This window comes from Lagenorhynchus albirostris, chromosome 3 (assembly GCF_949774975.1).
Source record: "Lagenorhynchus albirostris chromosome 3, mLagAlb1.1, whole genome shotgun sequence".
Taxonomy (NCBI): Eukaryota; Metazoa; Chordata; class Mammalia; order Artiodactyla; family Delphinidae; genus Lagenorhynchus; species Lagenorhynchus albirostris.
The window spans coordinates 9,078,580-9,090,015 of record NC_083097.1 but is presented as its reverse complement, the minus strand read 5'-3'; positions in this window follow the sequence as shown (position 1 = coordinate 9,090,015).

The window sequence follows — 11,436 nt, the reverse complement described above, 5'->3', positions numbered from 1 at the left end:
AAGCCACATCGTTTTTATGACCTAGTCTTGGCAGTAACATAGTATCACCTTCCCCACTTTGTCTTGGTTGGAGCAGTCCCAAGCCTCACTCAAGTTCACTGGGAGGAAACACAGACCCCACCCCTGAGTGGGAAGATAGACACTTGCATTTTAATAAGAGACTGTGGGGTGACATATGTGTATACATGCAAGTGTTGTTGGAAACACAAGATGCCATTCTACATATGCCAATGTGATCATCCCACATTATAGGGAAAACCATCCCAGTGTCATTTTCTTTGATCCAGGGAGTGAGAATTCTGACTTACCCTGTATCTCCTGTCCTGGCTTGACTCCCTAATTTTTAGTAAGGCTTCTATCCCAAAAGAGAAGTCTGCACTGACCTTAGGACTTCTAATGCCTGATAAAGAAGAGCATTTTTCCTGATCATGCTGGCAAGTTCCTGGGGAACACTCTGATTGGTCTAGCTTGGGTCATGTGCTCATCGCTGAACCAATCACAGTGACCAGGGAAATGGAGAACTCTTATTGGTGTCTCCTGGGGCAGGCTGGTGTCATAGTCAGATTCATCCCCACACACCGACAGAGCAGGGATTTTACTGAGGTTCAGGAATGTCTCCAAGATGAGGAGATGTGGAGCAGACCAAAATTATTTCACTTCACCACCCAAAGGAGAAAGATGTAATCGTGCTAATATTTCAGTCATCAATAGCTAATCACTTATATTTTCTGATTAAATTTTTATGTGGATATCCAGATGATTCACTGTAAAATAAAATAGCCAATCAGTTTAACTCCAAATGAACTCAAGGGAAAAGACTCCTTAAGTAAATGTATGGAATACTATTAAGTATCACGAGGGAAATTTTACACTAACATTAGATGTAACCTAGTCAGTGCAGAAACATCACACCTCACAACCCCAGGCATCAGCTCAAAAACTTGGCCTGGGTATTACTCTGCATTAACAGAGTACCATAGACCAGGCAGCTTAAACAACAGACTTATTGTCTCACAGTTCTGGAGGCCAGAAGTCTGAGATCAAGGTGTCAGCAGGGTTAGTTCCTTCGGAGGCTGTGAGGGAGAATCTGACCACGCCTTGCTCCTGGCTTCTGGTGGTTTACTGGGAATCTTTGGTGTCCCTTGGCTTGTAGAAGCATCACCTCGATCTCTGCCTTCATCTTCACATGGCCTTCTCCCTGTATGTGTCTCTGTTTCCTAAGTTCCTCTTATTATAAGGACACCAGTTATAATTTATTAGGGTCCATCCTAGTGACCTCATTTTCACTTGATTAGCTCTGTAAAGTCCCAATTTCCAAAAAAGTCCATATTCTAAAGTACTGGGGCTTAGGACTTCAGCATATCATTTTTTTCGATGCAAGTGGGTGGGGGACATACTTCAACCCATATAAGCCTGGTTTCATGTCAAATATTTTAAGTACACTTAAAATCTACTTGCCACTCCCTAAAATTCACATCTTATGGAATCATCTTAGCAAAGACCATTATTTCCTTTTGGAACAGTTCTGCACTATCATTAATAGTCATCTTTCCATGAAAGCAAAAGCTAATACTTCCTCAAATATTAACACAATATGATTATTGAATATTTCTTGCTTATTTGGGTATTCTTGTATAAGATATTACATAACATTTTCCTCTATCCACAAGAACTAGGAATGGCCGAACACAGTTCCATACCTGAAACCGAAGAAGCAAACATTACCTCTGTCAGAGAAAAGCTAATATTAATCATTATTGACAAAGTAAGAAGAAATGTCCTGTCATTCAAAGCAAACTGGTCAGGCAACTTAGTCAAGTATAATCAAATATTTGGAGGAAATTATAGAGTGTTAGAAAACTATATCAACATGAAAAGTCTTGGAGTACTCATTGGCTTGGAGGAAATAAGTATGAGGCAAAGTTTATATGTCATTTTTTTCATGATTGTTTAAAGTTACATTTTTCTGTAGTCAGCAAAAAATAATGATTTATTTCATAAGTGGAAAAAGAAAGCTATAATCTTTCACTAGCTCACCTTTGTAATTGGATCCTTAGCTGGTGCATAGTCTCGAAAATGGAGGTTGAAGTCCCCTCTATTAACTGTTAAAGTCTGGACTTGTGTATGGTTTCTTGTTCATTAAACTGGTAAATCCCTTGGTTAGAGGCTGCATCTGTGAATTATTGATTAGCCTTAAGTTTACCTGGACTTTTTTGGGGAAAAATCAGAGTTCTAATCCATAGAGGACAAAACTATTTGTAACTTTCAGCCTTAATTTTTCCAGTCATTCCATGAGCATGCCCATATTTACCTTATTAAGAGAGTGAATTCCAATTTTCAAAGTATTAACAAATAGTCTTTCTCCCCATCAAAGTATCAAACACTTTCCAAGTAAGAAGAAAGGCTACAATATTTAGGGACAATACAGAATACTAGGTTGCTGGAATTCAACTTCAAAAGGCTTTCCTCTATTGTCCTTTTATTGGTCAAATAGGGATGGAGAGAAAAGACAAGCCACATTCAATATGATTGTTAATTTTCTGGGGTATGATAACAGTATGGTGGTTATGTAAGAGATTGCCCTCATTTTAAGGAAGTGCATGCTGTAGTACTTAGGGATGAAATGTCAAGACATTGGCAACTAACTTTCAAAAGATTCAGTAAAAACCATAATATATATTTACATATATTAAAATTTGCAATTGTTGAGCGTAGAATTTAGATCCTATTATGCTATTTTCCCACTTTCTGTGGGAAAATTTTTCTGTGGCAATTTTTATAACAAAATGTTGTGAAGGAAAAGAGATGGTGACAATGGGAAAAGTTTTCTTCTTCTGGTAAATATGTCAATTAACACTCATCCTATATCCACACATCCAAGGTTCAACTCATCACATCCCCTCAACACCCCAAAAGAACATAGTAAGGCTTAAAGCCCTTGGAAATATTGTTGGGAAGTGAAAACATTTCCGTTTATATTTTCAAGTTATTACTTACTTGATGGAGTGTTTTGAGGTTTAAATGAACTATTTTGAGTAAGGTGCTTAGGACAATACTTGGCACAAAGTAAGTACCCAATGCAAGATGGCTGCTGTAAACTGTAATTGCCTACAAATACAATGCATGCTGGTGGCCTGGTGCTAGCAGTTAAGTGCCACAAGTGCAGTTCTACTAGGAAATTAAAGGCATTGGTAGGAAGAAAAGACCCCTACTGGCTCTGGTGAATGGAGAAGGTGAGACAGAGCTGGCAGGACGGAGGCTTCCACCAGCAGGGAGGTTAGAATTCAGAGATGTGGAAGGGATACACATGCTCTCTCACTCTCAGTAATTCGAGAAATAAAATAAATCTTCTATTAAAATATGAATCTTTAACTGACCCTACCCTGACCCCAGCCTAAAATGGCATGAAGTGCAATTACTGTGATGAACACTTGTCAGAGTTAAGCAAGGATACTTTTTTTTTTTTTTTTTTTTGCAGTTCACGGGCCTCTCACTGTTGTGGCCTCTCCCGTTGCAGAGCACAGGCTCCGGACGCGCAGGCTCAGTGGCCATGGCTCACGGGCCCAGCTGCTCCGCGGCATGTGGGATCTTCCCGGACTGCGGCACGAACCCGTGTCCCCTGCATCAGCAGGCAGACTCTCAACCACTGAGCCACCAGGGAAGCCCAAGCAAGGACACTTTGAGTCAGAAAAACTACTCCTTTAAAATGTTTGTTGACTTATTTCATTAAAAAATGTCTACCTTTCTTTACATAGGAAACTTCAATTTTTCTTTGCAGAACTTGAAGAAAAGTTGTGATGTAAGCCATATCATACCGATCGGCTAAGACTCTACTAAACAAAATAGGACTACATTTTTACAGTGAATATACACGGAACATTCCAAGGTAGAAATACTCTCCCTGTATTATCTCCTTTGAGCCTCCAGAACTCCTGGTGGCAGTCAGGGTGTGAGCCTAGCTTGTCTCTTTCTACACCCCACACTTTCTTGTGGAGAATTTTGAAGGGAAAGTCGGCACGTGCATTTCTGGAGCCTCACTCTTGAAACCGCCAGCTGGAACATCTGGAGCACGATTATAATCCAGCCAGGAGATTCCATCTGGGAGCTATATTAGCTGAAGAACCTTGTGTGAAACTTTCAACATTTCAGAACCTCAATTTTCTTATCCTTATTTACCACCCAGATTATTACGTTGATCAAAGAAGGTGTATGAAGGCACTTGGTGAATTTTAATACACTATATGAATGTTATTGGTATTGCTCTAAATGACCAATTCTCTAAAGGACTTACAGAGGAAAACTTAATAAAGAGCAGTGAATAGTTTCACTCTCCAACTTGACATCTAATACAGACCACCACTTACTAAGTGCTAGCTATGGGCCAAACTGGGCCCAGCTTCTTCATGCATTATCTTGATCTAACCTTCAGAACAATGCTACAAAGTGGGCATGATTGCTATTCCCATTTTACAGATGAAGTGTACAAATACCCCACCCAAGACCATGCATCTTGGATGTGGGAGCCAGGCTTTTTGCCCTCAGGTGTGTGCGTCCAGAGCCAGCCGTCTCCCCCGCTGTGCTTCCTGCAGGATTTGCAGTCCCTGGCTGTGCACATGGGTTTGTAAGAATATGGTTAACTTTACTAAATCACATCTCACAGAATTGTCTCTCCAACCACCTCAGACGCACAGGCAACAAACACAAGGTACTGTGCACCACTGTGGTTGTGTGATTACTTGGTGCACAGCATCACTGGGGCAAGAGATAACTGCTATACCAGGGCGTTCCAACATGCAGCCAATGGGGAGAATCATTACCTGGTTCATCTCAAGTGTCCTAAACACAGCTCCTTCTTCCCCCAGCACACTGGCTAATTCGTACCCCACCACGTCCCTACACATAACCACCATTCAGGTTCTTGGTCTAAAGGTCATGCCATCTGGAAACATCTTCCCTGGTGCCCTCCCCTCCCAAGTCCCCTCCAGTTCCCCCTCAGAGCATCTTTAATGCTCCTCTCCTGTCCTCCCAGGGCCCCAGATACTTTTCCCAATAAGCACTTCTCCCAATTCATGTTTAGCAGATGGAGAAAAGCTTTATTCTTAGGAGGTGGTGGGAGTATTGAGAGCCTGGCTTACTCTGAAAAGGATTCTGCTAAGTCAAGAGGATGGATAATAAAGAAAGGCAAAAACCAGAAGGAGTTTTTAGTGAGAATGGTTAGAAATGACCCAACTCCGTGTTTGTTACTCTGCAGAAGAAGCATTTAGGAAAGAAGGAGGTGGAGGGAAGGGAGAGGACCTGAATATAACCATCACTAATAACGATCTCAGGCAGAATGCTTTACCGTTTGCACCATGACTTCTAGGCACAAACTCTCAATGAATATTTAAACATGATTAGAACTACCTTATTACCTGTGTCCTTCTTGATTAATTGGGGGAACAGTTCTACATGCCGATAAGTGTTCTGTGCTTATATGTGCACTAGAGTCATTCATCTAGGACAGTGCCACATCTAAATCCAATAATTTGAAATGACAGAATGTAGTATTACTTGTAAAAGAAATTGTCTGTTATATTAAAGTATCACCAACTCAGACCTACTAACAAAGCTTATTATTGCAAAATACATTTCCTGGGATACCTTGTTTTCATCTATAGATAAGATCCACTTGCAATTACCTTATGAGTTATACATGTAAATGTAGTGCCTAAAATGTTTGGTGACTGGATCTTGAATTTGAAATTTGCCCCTTGTATTGAAATATTGACATTAGCTTTAAAGAAAGTGTTTGCTAAATGAAAGAAATATCACTTGAGTTCCAGTCTAAATGATTACAAATTTTAAACTGATGAAGCCTAAGTGAATGAGGTCTGTTTGCTATCAGAGGTCTTGACTTTCCATAAATTATTATTTAGATTATCAGCATAAAATATATAGATGGAAAATTATACTCTTTATATATTTTATCTTCTGCCAGTGGAAGAATATAAAAAAAATCATCCAAAAATTGGGTCATATTTCCCCCCCAAACTGTGTACCTATATTCATCATAAAAGCTGTTCTAGAATGTCCACAGAGGGCCTATTAGTAATAGTCCCAAACTGGAAACCACCCAAATGCCCGTCAACTGTAGAATAGATAAATAGAGCTATTCCAGAATATTTGCCTATGCTATTAGTTGTCTAGTCTATTACAATATAGTATTTTATATATAATAACATTGTAATAAGGTATGCTCTATTACAATATAGTATTTTATATATAATCATAACAGTATGATAATAAGATAACAAATCCCACACAGTGGAATATTGTGCAGCACTGAAAATGAACACCCTACTACTGCATTCTACAACATGGATGAGCCACCCAAACATATTTTTGAGCAAATGAACACAAGAGACTTCATGTATAAGAAGCATGAAAACAGGCAAGGCCCATGTATGCCGTTAGAAGTCAGTCCAGGGATTACCCTTGGAGGGAGTGGTGACTGAAAGGGGACATGAGGGGTTTCTGGAGTGTTGGAAACTTTGTTTCTTGCTCAGAACACTGAATATATGGATGTGTTTCATTGTTGAACATTAACCGGGTGGAATTTTTCTGTACCATGGTATACATCAAGAGAAGTGTTTTCTTTTTTAAATTGGAGTGAAAAAATAATACCCAGATCAGAGGAGTACAGAGCCTGCCACAGAAGAAGGTGTTTACAGTCCACTGTCATTGAAATTGCATTAGAATTCTGTCTGATAAAGAACAAATTCAAAATAAAACACTACAAACAGATGCTAGAACTGCCAGAGGATCCAACACACTTTAAAACGCTGTGTGTGTGAGTGTGTGTGTGTGTGTGGTGGCAGGTAAATTAGGAGTTTGGGATTAACATACACACACTACTATATATAAAATAGGTAACCAACAAGGACCTACTATATAGCACAGGGAACTCTACTCAATATCTTGTAATAACCTATAATGGAAAAGAATCTGAAAAAGAATCTATACCTGTATAACTGAATCACTGTGCTGTACACCTTAAACTAATGCAACATTGTAAATCAACTATACTTCAGTAAAATACAAAAAATACCAAAACAGCAACAACAACAAAAACCACTGCAGAATGAAGAGACTGCTCATCTGGCTTTGCCAGGCATTATGGAGTTAAAAATACAGACACATCTGAAGGAGCCGAGTGTGGAGGGCAATAGAAATCGCTCTGGACATGGTGATGTGCTTGAGGTCCAGGGGAAAATTCTGCATTTGCAAGTTGCACGACCCCAGGCAAATCATAATTTCTCAATTCCCTCACCTGTCAAATGAGGCTAAGAATACCTACCATACAAGCTTGTTTAAAGGATCAAATGAGAGAAAGTGTGGGAAACATTTGTTGACTGCAAGGTACTATACACATGGAAGTTACCAGGTTAGAGTGGTGTTTTTTCAGCATCCTGTACAAAGCAGGCACAAAATACTGTCACTCCTGGCCACAGTGAGGCTACAGTCTGAACATAGGGGTGTGTTTTTATACTTCAAGTCAAAATGATTCATCCAGAGCAACCCAATACCAGAAATTGGAATGCTGTTTCACTGTTCATTTATTAAACTTTTATCTAAAACACAAGATCTAATCATTCAAAACAACACCATTTTATTTAGTTTTTATTTAAAATAAAATTTTTTGGTTTTGGCTGAGTCGCATGGCTTGCAGGATTGCAGTTCCCTGACCAGGGATTGAACCCGGGGCCCTGGCATTGAAAGCGCTGAGTCCTAACCACTGAACCACCAGGGAACTCCCAAAACAACACCATTTTAATTCAGAATTATCTCTCATAATCCTTCAAAGAAATAAAAGATTGCTTCATTATCCAGTGTTCTAAGACCAATATTATCACTTTGTGATCAGCTATGGCTTGCACTTTTCATCTTTATGAGCCCTTCCTTCCAGTGTATGTGCACTTAACTCTAATTTGGTCTAATTCGGGATCCACAAATATAAACTTCACATAGCATTTCACTTATCTCCGAATTAAAGTTATTGCTCTAGTTCTAAATTCCTTCCTCCAAAACATTATTGTTTGTTGAATTATTGATCTTATTTGGAAAATTAGAATATTAGCTTTCAATTCCTTTACATTAAAATGCCATTTGTTCATTTGCATTAAATAGCTGGCATTATGGGCCCACTGAGAATTAACTTTGCTTCTAGCTGTTACTAATTATTAACATATTTTTATCCTTGGCCTTCAAGTATTTGTTTTGATACCCTACTTTCCTAGTTGTTCCAAGTCATAAGTCATCAGGGAGCAAGCAATTAAACTACCAGATTGCCCTAATGGCATTCATCCTGGGAGATCATTCATATTATGAATTAGAGTTTGTGTTTTAACAACTGGTAAAGACAAATCTGTTTAAATATTGAGAATTAAAATACAGAGACTTCCTGATTTTATATATGATTATCCAGAGTCTTCTGCTTGACATTGGATTTCTGACATTGGAGAGACCTGGGGACGTCCATTTCTTCCTCAAAAGCAGAGAAACCCTGGGTAAATATTACAAAATGTTTTAAAAGTACATAGTCAAGTTCAAACGTAAGGGAAATTTTCTGGTGCTGCCAGAAACTGTTAGGGCGCTTACACAAAGAAATACAGGTTTGGACAAGGGCCCTACCAGCTGAGGGCCAGAGTTTTAATGCCCATGTGGGGAGACACTGGTGGGGTCTTAGACCCTGGGGAGCTAGAAGTAGCTGAAATTGCTAGCCCTACATAAACCCAGCACCTCTGTAGGCCTTCTGTCTCCATCATAAAGTCATTCTGTTATTCGAAATGGAGTAGGATTAGTTACATATGGCTGTGTAACTAATTACCCCAAAGCCTCTCAGCTTAAAACAACAAACATTTATTATCTCACGGTTTCTGTAGGTCAGGCAACTGAATGTGGCTTAGCAGAGCCCTCAGACTCAGGGTCTGAAAGACCAGGCTGAAATCAGGGTGTCAACCAGGGGTGGGTTTGCTTCCAAGCTCACTCATGTGGCTGTTGGGAATATTTCATTCCTCACAAGCTGTTGGCCTGAAGGCCTCAGTTCATTGCTGAATACTGGTCAGAGGTCTCTCTCAGATCCTCGCCAGAGTCTCCCTATAGGGCAGCTCGCAACATGGCAACAAGCTCCCATCAGACCAAGCAAGGGTAGGCAAGGGTAGGCATAATGAAAGCCAGAACCTTTTGTAACCAACCTCAGAAGAGGCATCCCATCATTTTTGCTACATTCTGTCTGTTTATTAGGTTCAGGTCATGCTCAAGGGGTGGGATTTACACAAGGCTGTGAAGACCAGGAGACAGAGATGGTTGGGAACCATCTTAGAAGCTGTTTAACACGTGGTTATTGATCTGGACCCATATGTTCTTGTCCAGGAGTGAGTTATTAGAATGTAGAACTTTGGAGGAGAGATCGTGCAGACCTAAGATTCAGAGCTCTAAGGTGTGCAACCCAGCTGGTATTGGTGTTTCTTGGGGTAATGCTGACACTAGTGGTGTGAGAAGAAGCTAGAAGCTAGAACCACTGCCATCACTGGGATGATGAACCATTGCCAAGGTGATGCTTCAGGAGCAGTGAGCAAACAGGAAGTCTATTCTCTCTCCTTCTGCCTCCCACTCTCACTCTGAGCCCCTTATTGGCAAAAGCTGAAAGAGAGGAAGATGGCAGAAGGGAAATATGATTTGCAGAATCCCAGCCCTGGCATCAGAAAATACAGTGTAGCAGGAGCAGGGAGAAGGCTGAGATCCCACAGCTGAATAACCAGCATAAACAGCAAAAACGACTATCTTCCTACTGGCCCAAGAAGGTGGAAGAGGCTTCTCTCTGCCTGGGGATCTGTATGGAAAACAATATTAACGTCTCCTGTGAGATATCAAAACAGTAATTTTGTACACAGCATAGACATGGAGTATGAATTTATGCTATCCACATAATACAGGGATCTCAACAAATAACAACAAAAAATCCCAGGTAAGTGAACCCCTGTGGTTCCCAGCAGAAGCAGATGCAAAAACCCTCTGTAGGAACGTTTATATAACTCAGGGCATATGGGCTTCCTACAGAAAGAAAGAAATCTCCACTAAAGATGAGCTCATTATCAAAATTAAAAAACCGAAGAGGAAATGGTTCACCATAATGGGATTCAATGATCACCAAAACAGAAGAAAGAAAAGAAAGAAAACAGAAGGAGCCCAATCAAGGGCTTGAGAGGTTAGAAGAATCATTAAGAGATTTTAAGTTCATCTGTTAAAAAGAATAACAAAGATCAAAAAATAATCATAATGAAAGAACAAGAAAACATGAGGAAAAAGAGGCAGATTTTTCTAACAGTTAAAATAGGACATCTAGAGGAGAAAAATATGTCAATTAAAACTTAAAACTCAATGGTCAGGTTAAATAGCAGATTAGACAAAACTGAAGGGAGAATTAGCCAACTGAAAGCTCTAGATCTAAACACATTATCCAGAATGTAGCACAGAGAGAGACAAAGAGTTATTTCTTAAAAGGGGTTCCTAGTTAAACATGGCACCTTCAATATAAACATTTATCACCCTCCTTCATGAAATTTCCCCTAAAGTGGTGGTGGTAAAAAGAATGCAGAGGAACTTCCGTGGCGGTTCAGTGGTTAAGACTCAGCACTTCCACTGGAGGGGACATGGGTTCGATCCCTAATCAAGGAGTTAAGATCCCACATGCCACAAGGTGCAGCCAAAAAAAAAAAAAAAGAAAGCAGAAACTCAAAGCACAGACAGAATGGGCGAGCAGTGCGGTAATAAAATGTTAGTAGTTAACATTTAGCCCAGAAAAAGCTAAAACCTAAACTGGCAAACCTAAAATGGCAAAGCTGGAAAGCAGGCTGATTCATGCTGCAAAGATCTGGTACCTCTGAGGGCAGGGGTGCATGTAGAACTCCAAACAGAACTGGCTGAAAGACTGAATGAGAAAAGGTTGGGACCAGTTCCCCTCTCATTCTGTAGCAGAAAACTCTGAGGAGAAGTTGAACTAGACAGACTCTGGACTCAGCAAAATTCACCTCTATCATAGACAAGGACCACGCGAAAAACTGACGAGTCAGCAAAATTCTGCAAATTGCAAGATGAGCCCTGGACACTTTCTGCATTTGAGTTTGAGAACGTCGGCAGCCACTGTCTACCCCTCAGACAGGCAAGTGCAGGACATCCCCTTTGGGAGACCGAACAGCTCCAAAGAAAACATCTATTTTTAATATAAAATACTTTCCTCCAATGCCTGGTAATTTTTTAGCTAGCTTCATATTAAGAGTGAGGATTAATAAGTTGATTGGGGTACTTCCCTAGTGGTCCAGTGGTCTAGTGGTCCGTCTTCCAATGCAGGGGACGTGGGTGCAATCCCTGGTTGGGGAACTAAGATCCCACATGCTA